The sequence below is a fragment of the Gekko japonicus genome, unplaced genomic scaffold (assembly GCF_001447785.1).
Source record: "Gekko japonicus isolate JY-2015 unplaced genomic scaffold, Gekko_japonicus_V1.1 scaffold601, whole genome shotgun sequence".
Classification (NCBI taxonomy): domain Eukaryota; kingdom Metazoa; phylum Chordata; class Lepidosauria; order Squamata; family Gekkonidae; genus Gekko; species Gekko japonicus.
This window is the reverse complement of record NW_015169793.1, coordinates 153,371-165,529: the sequence shown is the minus strand read 5'-3', so window position 1 is coordinate 165,529 and position 12,159 is coordinate 153,371.

The window sequence follows — 12,159 nt, the reverse complement described above, 5'->3', positions numbered from 1 at the left end:
TGCACATACCTTACATGTAAATAAGGTTTCAGCTACACAGTTGCCCAGCCTGGTGAAAAAGCACAAACCTCCATTATTGTGAGCAATGAAACAACAACTCTAGGAAGAAACAGCCCCCATGACAAAGCTGCTTATGGTCACGTACTACCCATCACCTGCTTGTTCCTGAGATGGAATTTCCTGCCATATGGACATTTGGTTATCAATGGAACTGGCCAGCTTCATCAGCACTACAATAAAGCATCCTAATGCCTGAATTTCACACCTGTCCAGACGCCATACTCTGAGTACAATATTGGCCACCCGTCTTAGGTAACCTCCTCTTCCCACATGCAACCAATAGGATTGTTTTTGGGACGGACTAACAGGTAGGTGGGTCAAGAGGTTGGCACAGTTACCACTCATCTCTTGGACCCCCTATAAAAGGAGAGAACCAGTCACCTGGCCCCTCTTACTTGATCAACTAGCATCTCCCCCGCAACAACCCCTGTCTGCTTTTACTCCTCTTAAGCCCCACTTGCTATCCCCAACCCTTGCCTCTACTGCCCACACGTTCCAGCTGGTTCTGGTTGTGTGTGAATTCCCTTTGTTTTCCATTTCTTCCCATCCATTCTTCATTGGAACAACCAAGCTTCAAGACAGATAAGTATCGCCCACCATCACCCCTACCTGCTAATGCAACTGTGCTTATTTCCTACTGTAATTCTTAGAAACTTGATTGAATGTGTGAGTGCATCAGTATTGTTTGTATGAGATATATATTTTTAAGTAAAGGACATCTATTTTGACCACAACAGCCTCTAATCCTTTACTGGTAACCCTTGGTGGGATCAGGACCTTGGTATAAATTGGCAAGAACCCATTTATAAATTGCCAATTGCTGTAAATAAAGCAATTCGGCTAACAAGGTGTATGTCGCTATCTGCAAAATGCCCATGGGAAACAGTTTTTTTTTTCCTTTGATCCCAAGTTTTTATGGCCGCAGATAGAAATATATTGTCTCTTATAGACTTGGGCCTTTGCATTGGAGGTATCCAAAACACCTCCTGGAGGCTGAATGGTCTATCTTTGACCACTTCAGCCAAGAATTTAGCAGTGCAGGCTCATACTGATCTGAATCATCATTGGTTTAATTGCACAGTGAAAGCACGACAATTTGCTGTGCTATTTTAAAGCAGATTGGTGAGAACTATTTACAAACTTACTTGGTTGGGATGTCAACTGTGAATACGTGATACTCCCTTTGAATACTGAAAATCATTGGCATTCACTCTACCCCTAACACTGCAGTGTATCCTCCAAATTCATTTATTTCACTGGCAGAATATGAGGACATTTGCTTCATCTATGGGCCTAACATATTTGGGTAACATGATGTGCTTAAATATAACATTCAGAAAATTATTGAATGAGGTCTAGATTTGTATGATGCAGTGAACGAGTACATTGTTACCATAATACCCCCAGCTTTTCATATCCCCTGCATCTTGGTGAATGAGTCCTTTATTCCTCTATGTCTCAGCTCAGCACAGAACAACAGGCAGAGGTTAAGGAGAGGTAGCAGGACCACACCTAACTCATTCAACTTTACTGGATGAATAGGAATCCTCTGAAAGATCTTGGGAGGAAAAAGCCTCATCTAGAAATGGCATTCAGATAATATACAATAGCAAATATTATCAGCAACACTGAAAGATAAAGCAAAAAATGCTCTGATTCCTCCAAAGCCTTATTCTTTAATAGACTGGGATCCCCCCCCCAAAAAAAAAGATAAAATGTTATTTCTGAATGGTATTATCTGAAGCTACAGATTCTTTATTTGCATGTCCTTGCATATATCTTAGAGTTACCAAGTGTTTAAAGAACATGCTATAGGCCAAAATCAGTTTCCAGGGAAGTCAATTTATTTTCAAATGGCCTTATGCACAACTAAAATGCTAGGATGTTTAACATATTCACCTTCTTAAAAGTGGAGAGATGACAATAATGTTATTCATACACAGGGCTTTTTTGTAGAAAAAGCCCAGGAGGAACTCATTAGCATAATAGGCCACACCCAACAACAGGCACTCATTAGCATATTTGGCCACACCCTTGACAGCACAGTCCATTAGCATATTAGGCCACACCCTCATGTTTCCAGAAGTGTGGTCATCCGGCCACACCCACCTTTTGCTTCTTATTCTGTTTACCTTGTTGTCAAAACCCAGAGCTTTTTTTGTAGCAGGAACTCCTTTGCCTGTTAGGCCACACCCCCCTAATGTAGCCAATTCTAATGAGTTTGTGCTGTTGGGTGTGGCCTATTATGCTAATGAGTTCCTGCTGGGTGTGGCCAACTCAGGAGCCAGCCGGAACTCCGTTCCTGTGCGTTCCTGCCCAAAAATAGCCCTGTATACAGAAGTGATCATGAACCATATAATTCCACAGCACTACCAATCCAATCTAAAGCCTTTTATTGGCATATAAATAAAAATACAGTAATCTAAGTACACACAGAGTCAAATTAAAATTGCCGAGTAACATCACAGAGTATCATCATAAATAAAAACCTAAGTCATCATATCATTTATCAGGCCGTAGGGCCATGGCACTGCAGAGAAACTTTGCTGTTATTTCAGTTATTTCTGTGTCTGTGTTATCAAGCAAGAAAAGAAGCTTAAAATCATCAGGGGACTCTAAAAAATGGCCTAATATGGGATATAGAAGATCCTGACAGGACGCCAAATAGAGAGGGCACTGAAAGAGAACATGGGCAACAGTTTCAACACAATCCTTCCTACAAGGACAGCACCTGCTAGGATAGGGAATCCCTTGGAATCTGCCAGATAAAATAGCTGAAGGAAGAACATTAAATCTAGCCAAGGATATGGCTCTACGCAAATTTGGTGCTATGAGTTGATAGAGGTATACTGCTGGAAGATTTGCATTAGAATCAGGTCATATGATTCTAGTCCAGCTCATAGCTAAATACAGGCTTGGATCCCACAGAAAAAGAAAATTCTATTACTGAAGCAGACTTTCCTTGCTCTCTCCCACTGCTGCAGCTCAAAATACTGCTTTGGGGGGACAGGGGACTCCCGGGAACAGCATGAAGGTGATCACTCCCCCTTTCCACTTTTGGAAATTCTCTATGGGATCCAACTCAGACTGTGTTCCGGACAAGAAAAATGATACGTCTAATAAGCCCAAGTACGCGGGTCAGACTCAGATTCTCTTCTGTATGTGGAGGGCTTCTGCTTATAAAAGAGTGATTTCACATCTCAGGACTCATCATTCTGGAGTATTTTTTCAGCATGTCCAAGAGTTTGCAGAACATTTTAACAACTATTTGAACAAGCAGAAGATGAAAACTTCTATCAGACCTACCTATTATAACACCATGTGAACTTCTGCATGTCTTAATTCTGTTCATGTTTGGATCCAACTCTTTAAGACTAGGGACTAAAGAGCTATCTCAAGAATACCCAGCGACTTGTAGTACCCTGCTCTGGTTAACTACTCTGCAACATAGTGTGTGTTGGGGAATAACTGCTCATGAATCACTAACTCCATTGCAGTGTGTCTTGGATCATTGCTATAGGCCAAGTATGAACATGACCTACTAGCCCAAATGCCACCCATCTGCCTTCCAGAGTCTCTACACTGGTCTTAGAACGTAAGAAGACCGCTGCTCGATCGGGCCAGTGATCCATTTCTTTTAAAAACCATTTATCCTTGTGGTCATCACTACATTCACTGGCAGTGAATTCCACAGTTTAATTTGATAAGAATTTCCTTCTTACTGTCCTGGGACCTACTTCACTGGGTGCCCCCTATTTCTATTATTACCCCATGCATAATTTTATAGACTTCTCTATAAGCGAGTAGATAAATGGGTACCTGCCCTAGGTGGCAGGGGGCCCCCTCCTCCTTTGTGGGGTCTGATGGAGCATCGGCGGCGGGCGGCGATGGCGGAATGATGAGCGGTGGTGGCGACAATAGGCAGCAAGGAGGCGCAACACCAGTGGTGGATCAGACACTGGCGAAGGCAGAGCCAGAAGACGCAAAGGACGTAGAGGCGCAGGTGCAGCGGAGCCAAACGGACAGAGCCGGAGCCGCGCTGACGCAAACCGCGCGCCAGATGGGTCCGCCGAATACAGCTGATGCCGAAGACCACCGGAAGGAGAAGAAGAGGAGCCAAACCGAAAAGCCGAGCTGACAATAAGCCGAACCGAAAAAAAGAACAGCAAGTCCCTCCACTGGGTGCCAGTAGGGCAGTCCCCACCCCGACTAAGTGTGGCCATAGATAGGGATAAAGAGTAACTGTAAGCCGCTCAGAGACCCCTTGGGGTTCGAGCGGGATACAAGCCGAAAGCATACATAAATAAAATAAATAAATTATGCCCCTGCAGTCATCTTTTTTCCTAAACTGAGAAGTCTCAGGTTTTTCTCATAGGAAAGCTGTCCCAGCCCCTTTAGTCATCTTAGTAGAGGGGTATTGTTAAGCACCTGCTAAGGCCACAGTACATGGCCTTACGTGGGCTTGTGGACTAGAGTTTGCTTCATGATCCCACCCTGAGGACCTGCTGTACTCCGAGACATATCCCATCAATACAGGCACAGGGGTTACACTATTCACTACGAATATTATTACTCCAACTAACCTGCAGTGGAAGTAGCTTGCAGAATGCATAATTTTATCCAACTTGAAAACAGTGTACTTAATACACATTTGCAGGCAATAGTTCTGCTTTGTGCCCTGAGACTGAAAAGAATGAAGTCCTTTGAATTTCTTTCTGAAAACACCCATGCTTTTGCTCAGCAACGTTTTGTTCTCTAGCTATAAAAATCTAGGGTCGTGCCCTCTCTACAGGGTTCCATGTTTCCTGTAAGGAATACTGTCACTTATCGTATTTTATGTTAAAAGGAAGGTTTTCTCTTCCTTCTCTTTGTCTCGGGCAACACGTCCACACAGGCAACATCTGAATAGCCATCCACTCTCAACCATTTGAAGACCTAGTGCCCTTTACTTCAATAACTCCCCTTAAAACAGCATGGCATTCTGTATTATGAAGCCAGAGGAGAGGAAAAAATGTAAAAACCTTAAGGCATCTCAACATGTGGCTTTGTGCTTTGCTTATATGTTGAACATGTCCCGCAAATGTGTCAAGAGAAAAGCAAGCAGCAGCCTTTAATTTTCATGATTACCAACTCTGACTTCTTCACACATGACTTTCTTGTGAAAAGAGATCCCCCCCTATCATCTGAGCACCTTGTGACGGTCAAATCAGAGTCCAGGATTAAGAGGAATTCTGACAGCAAGCATTCTTCTCCTTGCCTCTGATATGTGGAGCTTTCAGAAAGAAAAGCAACCTTTGTTGATTTCTTCCCACTTCTCTGAGGGATATGCATTATCACAAAAATATCTCAGAGCCTCCTTTTAACCATAAAATATGACATCTCTGCAAATGAGAAACTATTCCTGCTGCACGTACCATGTGTCAGGACCCAGCTTATTATATTTTGCTGGTGTGGCTGTTTTTCTAATGTGTTGCCTTAAACAACTTATACTTTTCATATACAGAAATGCAAAGGGTTTAATTTGTTCGGAAGAACAGCTGCTGTTTTCATTAGGAACATGAAAAGCTGCCTTAACTTTAAACCATAGTATGCAATCTTCACTGCTAATTGTCAGGCCATTTTTTTCCTCCATGTATTGCTCAAGTTTCAAAGGTTATTTGAGACATTAGCAGGACTGTTTTTGCCCTTGCTTAGCTTGTGTTGCAGAACTATTGAACAATTTTGCTCCTTTTCCTCCACTGTTCCATGCTTGGCTCCGTGTTTTCTGACAGTCATTACCGAATACCATGAGTGACAGATTCAGTGTGCAGAAAAATGTGACAAACAAGGTCAAGAGATGCTGTTATATCAGCACCTTTTCTAGCTTACCTTTTAAAAACAAGGGAAATGTTCAAAAGTGACCAACAATCAAGTGTCTTGTACTTCTTTTTCTTTTTTTTAGATGAATGGGCTAGAAGTAAAACTATACATATATGTCTTATTTTTACAACTGAATTCCCATTCTTGGCAACTTCCATCCATTTTCTCTCATTTCCTTTGGCTTGTGATACCACTGAAGTTAGAGGAAACAGATAATTATGTGTTGTCAATTAAGACCTAAAATGTGGGTATACCTCAGGTGATAATTAAAATGTCCCTGTAAACTTGAAAACAACAAACTGCCTCTTCAGAACTCAATAAACACCTCAGCCTCTTTTAAATGCAAAAGCAATTTGGATTCTTTTATACTCAGATGCCATGTTGATTCTTGTTTACAAGACAAGTTTTTATAAACATTTCCAAATGTGAGAAGGAACAAATCCTTGAAGTTTCAGATCCTTTATGTGCTATATTACTGTTAGAAAGGAGACTAGATCCTGCAGTATATTGATCCTGCAGTATATTGGCAAACAAAAACAAAATTGAACATATTTATTCCGTAGGTTTGACGTTCAAATGACACTTTGGAGAAGGTTCTCTCAAAAATCACTAGGAAAGAAAATGTGGTGTGTATTATCAACTATGGTGTTATGTTTAGAGATCATTTGACTTTCTATCTCTGACCCAATTGTGTATTGCCAGATCAATACAACTGTCACTCTGCTGTCACCCTGTGACTCAGGCCTGAACACCTTGTGAACACAAAGCTTAACCCATAGCTCCACTGAGAACTTGATAAACACCATGACATTTTTGCATATCTATGATTGCAAAACTTGGGAGCTATCAAACATCTGGCAAAATAGAATGAACTGTATTCAGCTAGGTGGGTCACATTTACTACCATCCTATTCTGTCAGTGAGGCAGGTGATAGAGGCCTAGAGTTGAAAGCCTTATAGAAACATCTAGTTCAACCCAACATTCAGTTCAGGAAATTCAGTGCTTGTACATGTCCATTCTGACACATGGATCACTAGAGTTATGTTGAAAACCTTCAGCAAGAGAGAGCCCTCTCCCCCAGGTAATTGGTTCCATTGTCAAACTATTATCACCATTAGGATATTTCTCCTAAGATTCAACTAAAATCTACTCTCCTCTAGCATAAGCCAATTCAATGTAGTGTTGACTTTAGGAGCAGCAGAGAACAAGTCTCTGTTTTCCTCCATGTCAAAGCCCTCAGGTAGTAGAAGAACACAATTTTTTCGCTCCTCACTCTCCTCTTCTGCAGGCTAGACTTACAGAGTTTCTTCAAGCTTTCCCCATAGGATGTTTCTTGTACCATTAGCTATCTTTGTTACCCATCTCTGAGTCCATCACAATTTTCTTTCTTAAAGCTCAGTGTCCAGAAACAGTCCAAATGATGCCTGACTTACACAAAGTAGAGCATACTATTCTTTCGATTTGGATTTTATTCTTGGAGTCTACGACTGCATTAGCTGTTTTTGCAGCTGCATCACACTACTGACCAATGTTCCCTCTAAGCTGTAGAGTCCTGTGAGCAAAAATTCTACTTTGTGAGCTACTGGCATTAAAGTTGTGAGCAGGTGATTTGGCTACTGCATAAATTAGTGTGTTCTGGAGCCCTCCTTCCTGAGCCAAGACAAAAATCTGTGAGCCGGAGGCTAAAAAACTGTGAGCTAGCTCACACTAACTCAGCTTAGAGGGAACACTGCTACTGACTCATGTTCCACAAGCTGCATCACACTGCTGACTCATGTTCCACGTGTGATCAATCGCAACCCTGAAATCTTTTTTCACCATGTACAAGTTCTTATAATGCATCAAGCATAGGGCAGGGCAGGGCTGAGCAGCTGGTCTTCATCAGCACTGGGTGGAAAACTGTCTTCCCTGGAAGCAAATAATGTGTGGTCCTTGTCATTGCAGATCATTACTAACTTGTGAATTACGAACAGCATCAAGCACATTATCTCATAATGCAAAATAAGATTCTGCTTGTGCTATTGGCTCAAATCCATTTTTATTCTATACATAACCCATAATTACATAGGTATATAAAGAGCTCAAAAGAATGGTTTAAGATCCCTTGGAATTGTGGGCAAGTCCAAGGATGTCTTTAGAAGAAGAAGAGAAGAAGAGATTGGATTTATATCCCACCCTTCACTACCCAAGGGAGTCTCAGAGCAGCTTTCTGTCAGGGTTCGATAGTCCGATCACACCACACAGTGCTTCATAAGAAATATTCTGTTTATTGGTATTTCATAACTATGACACGTGAACTTCTTTTGTCAAGAATGGCCCAAAGCAGCAGGGCACCCAAAGTTATACTAGTTTCAAAGCACCCCCTATTACAAGCAGAAGCCAATAAGCATTGTGCGCTCGCAGGGGAGGGAAGAGAGTGGGCAAAATAGGAGCTGTTTGTTTCCAGTAGGTCCGGAACATCTGTAACCCCATGGTCAGAAAAGCAAAAGCAGATAACAACCCAGACAGGAGACATCGTTAGTGTACCAGGCAGAGGAGAGGAGGATCTCCCCCCCCCCCACACACATTCCAGGGAATGGCAGTGTTAACTGACATCCTGCCCTCCCAAAACCCTCCCCCCCAGTTTCTCCAGGAAATGATGATGGAACTCGTGCAAAACCTGAGGGGCTTTGATGTGACCCACCTCCACCCACTCACGATGTTGTGGCCCAAAGTCAGCCCATTCCACCAAATAGTACAACTTATTATGCTTAAGCTTAGAGTCCAGTATATCAGCAACTTTAAAATGTGATTCACCTTGCACCATTAGGGGGGCAGCTGTGCCCATTGGGGTCTCCAAACATTTGGCCCAGGATCCCATTTTAGGAGGCTAAAATGGAAAATTGGATGCAAAAACTTTAAATTTGTAGGCAAGTCCAGCTCAACAGTCACATCATCGATTTTACGCAACACCCGAAAAGGCCCGATGAACTTCCACCCCAATTTATGAGTAGGGTGAAGACCCCGGATGTTCTTAGTGGAAACAAAGACCAATTCCCCTGGCTGGATGTCCTCAGACGGTTTTTTGTCAGCCTGCGTTTTATAAGCATCTTTGGCCCTATCCAAAGTTCTACACAGAAGTGGCCAGGTATTCCACAACCACTGGCACCAGTCCCCTACATCCTCTTCAGGCAGGGAAGCATCCATCAAGAAGGGGAGGGGCAGGGCCTCATATCCATAGAGGGCCATGAACAGGGCAACCCCAATAGACGAATGGCATGCATTATTATAGCAAAATTCAGCAAAAGGGAGGAGCCCCCCTCCCAGTCATCCTGTTGATAGTTGGTGAAACAATGGAGGTTCTGTTCCAGGGTTTGACTCACCGGTTCCATTCGGTTGTCAGTTTCTGGGTGGTAAGCACTGCTCAGGCCCCCCAAAAATCCATGAGCTCTTTCCAGAATTTGGAAATAAATTGTGCTCCGCAGTCATAGATTATTTTGCAGGGCAAAGTGTGTAGCCTGGAAACATGCTGGAGGAATACTGCCATTCCCTGGAATGGTAGCTGGCCCAGACCAGCAGTCTAGCCACAGAATTGTGCATTAACTACAGGTTCTGAACAGTCTTCAAGGATAGCTCAAAGTAGAGTACATTGTAATAGTCCAGCCTAGATATGACTGTCAGGTCTCCCAGTTAAGACACTCTCCACAACACATTTAAGCAGTGGTAGTTTATTGAGATATGCTTACTTCAGGAAACAGGCTCTGTGTCAAACTGACAAAGGCGCCAAAAATCCTCTATTATAGGTAATACAAACTACACCCCACATCTCACCCATACATCATCATTCAGCCCCTACAGTCACTATGGCAACCCTGACAGATATACGGTGCCTCATCTACATCCTAGCCTGGCAGAGAAGATTCCAAGGCCAGCTCCCTTGGGAACTAGTTACAGCTTCTAAAAACATCCACTCTAAACACTCCCCTCAGGAATTCCCTCCCCCCATAACCATGGCAAGCACTGAAGTGGAACAAGGTGAAACGAAAGTAAAGCTTGACAGTAACTAAGGCATGGATCACTGTAGCTAGATCTGAACCAGGAGCAGGCACAGCTGATGCACCAGCTGAAACTGGGCAAAAGCACTCTGGACAACCGCAGCCACCTGGCTTTCTAAGGTGACCACTGTGTCAAACTGCACTCCCAAACTACTGTGAATCTGGCTTTTGAAGGGGAGTATAATCCCATCCAAGACAGAAATATCTGAAGTCCTACCTTTTTACTAACCCAGGGAACCTCTGTCTTGTCAGGGTTAAGTCTCAGCTTGTTCAATAGTCATAGAAAGCAACAAAAACAAGGAGAACAGAAACCAACAACAATACAGTGTACAGAATCAGAAAGACATGAAAGCAGTTTACTAGTTTATCCTCTCTTCTTACTTCATACGAAGAATTCTGGAAGCGTTTTTTCCCCGTATGTGTATGAGCATAATAAACCAAGCAAATTTGTGTTCCAAACCAGGTAATTATGAATTTTATAAGCATCATTGGCAAATGAGAAAGATGGTACAGGATAGTACCCATCTATCTGTCTGTCAGATTTCTAGGCTGTTATGGAATCTAGGGTCCTGATGGGCAAGCTCTCTAGAAAGTTCTTTGAGCACACTTGGATGCATACCATCTGGCCCTAGGGATCTGCACTCATTCTATGCAGCCAGGTGCTTCTCAACTACAAATATCTATATCTATATATAGGTATAGATACACACACACACACGTATACACACACATACTGTATATATTCCTGCTTTTTCTCTCATTCCTTTTGGAGAATGTACAGGGATTACTAAGAATTTCTGGGGAATAATGCATCTTTTTCACACTACTCATTGAACATCTGATTATTTTTCATGTGAAACTGACAAATTATTTGTTAAGAGCTGGAGCATCTTGACCTATCTAGGTTTATATTTGCTTTACAAATCAGTTGAAGCAAGAGCCACTTTAAGCTTCATGTGAGAAAATGCCTTTTGTTCTGAAAACACTGCTCCCTAATCCTGAAAGCTGCTGCTGCAGCAGTCTCAAGAAAAGTATCATGGTCTGTTTTCCCTCCCCTCTCTTGCAAATACTACCCATTTCATGTTTTAGGATGAAAAATAAAATATATTTTCCATCTGTGATTTGCTGGCATGGATGAGGTGGGAAATTGCTTACCTTGGAGTCCCATCTTTAGGTTCTTATGATACAGCAATACACTAGGGGATATAAGCCTACATGCTCTGGTTTATTTTTCTGTTTTGTTTCTGTGTGATCTGGGTAGAGAAATTGTATGTGAACAGGGAATGCAGCATCAGTTCTGCTTGTAGGTTATCACTTGTTAGTCTGAATTAAGGATCCATACTCACATTTATCACTTGAGGATTAAATAGCCTGTAACATCATTTAACATTCTTACTGTTCTAGGATATTTAGGTTGTGTAACAGGGATTCTAAGGCTTGTGAACTTTGTGCATGGAAGTGTTTCTGCTGAGCTAGAAAACAGAGGAGATGGGCGGAAAAGCTCAGTCCCCATTTTTTTTTCTGCTATAAAAGACTGATTATTCAAATGATTTTGATATCAACTTAAACTGTAAAATAGCTAAATCTATACATTGAACAAATCTGTTTCATCATCCCCTAGGCATTCTCACTAGATCCAGTGGAATGGAATAGCATTTTCAGTAGAACAGAATAATTTCAACCACTGGGGGGGGGGGATAAATCAATCTTTCTATAAAGAAAACGAAACAATGACATTGTTGTTCCAGAGAACTTGGGTGGCTTGTATATATCGTCTTTGCCTCTCTGTTCTCCCCCCCACCCTCACAAGCCAATCTTTACAGAAAAATGATGTCTCTCTGGGATTTTATACCTGCCTCCTACTGGTCCGGGTTAGTCCTAACTTCGGTGGTTAGGTTGCCCAAGCAAGTGTCAAACTCTGGCTGTGGCCACAGGGGAAGGTAATTCCGCTTTGTTCCTGCTTTAATTTAATCGGGAACATTTTTCTTCGGTTTGGACTGATTAGATGCAGCCGGCCCCTCTCTTCCACCACCCGCTCGCTTGCCAGCTCCAAAGGAAAATCGCCTTGCATTACCTGTGCTTTTTTTTTTTTAAAAGCGCTTCTGGTTTGAGCACCTGAGCAAGCATGCACTTAATAAATCCATTATTAAATGTTATTTTATGTTCATTTCTCTGTTTAAAGATAATATGACAGCTCCAGCAAGC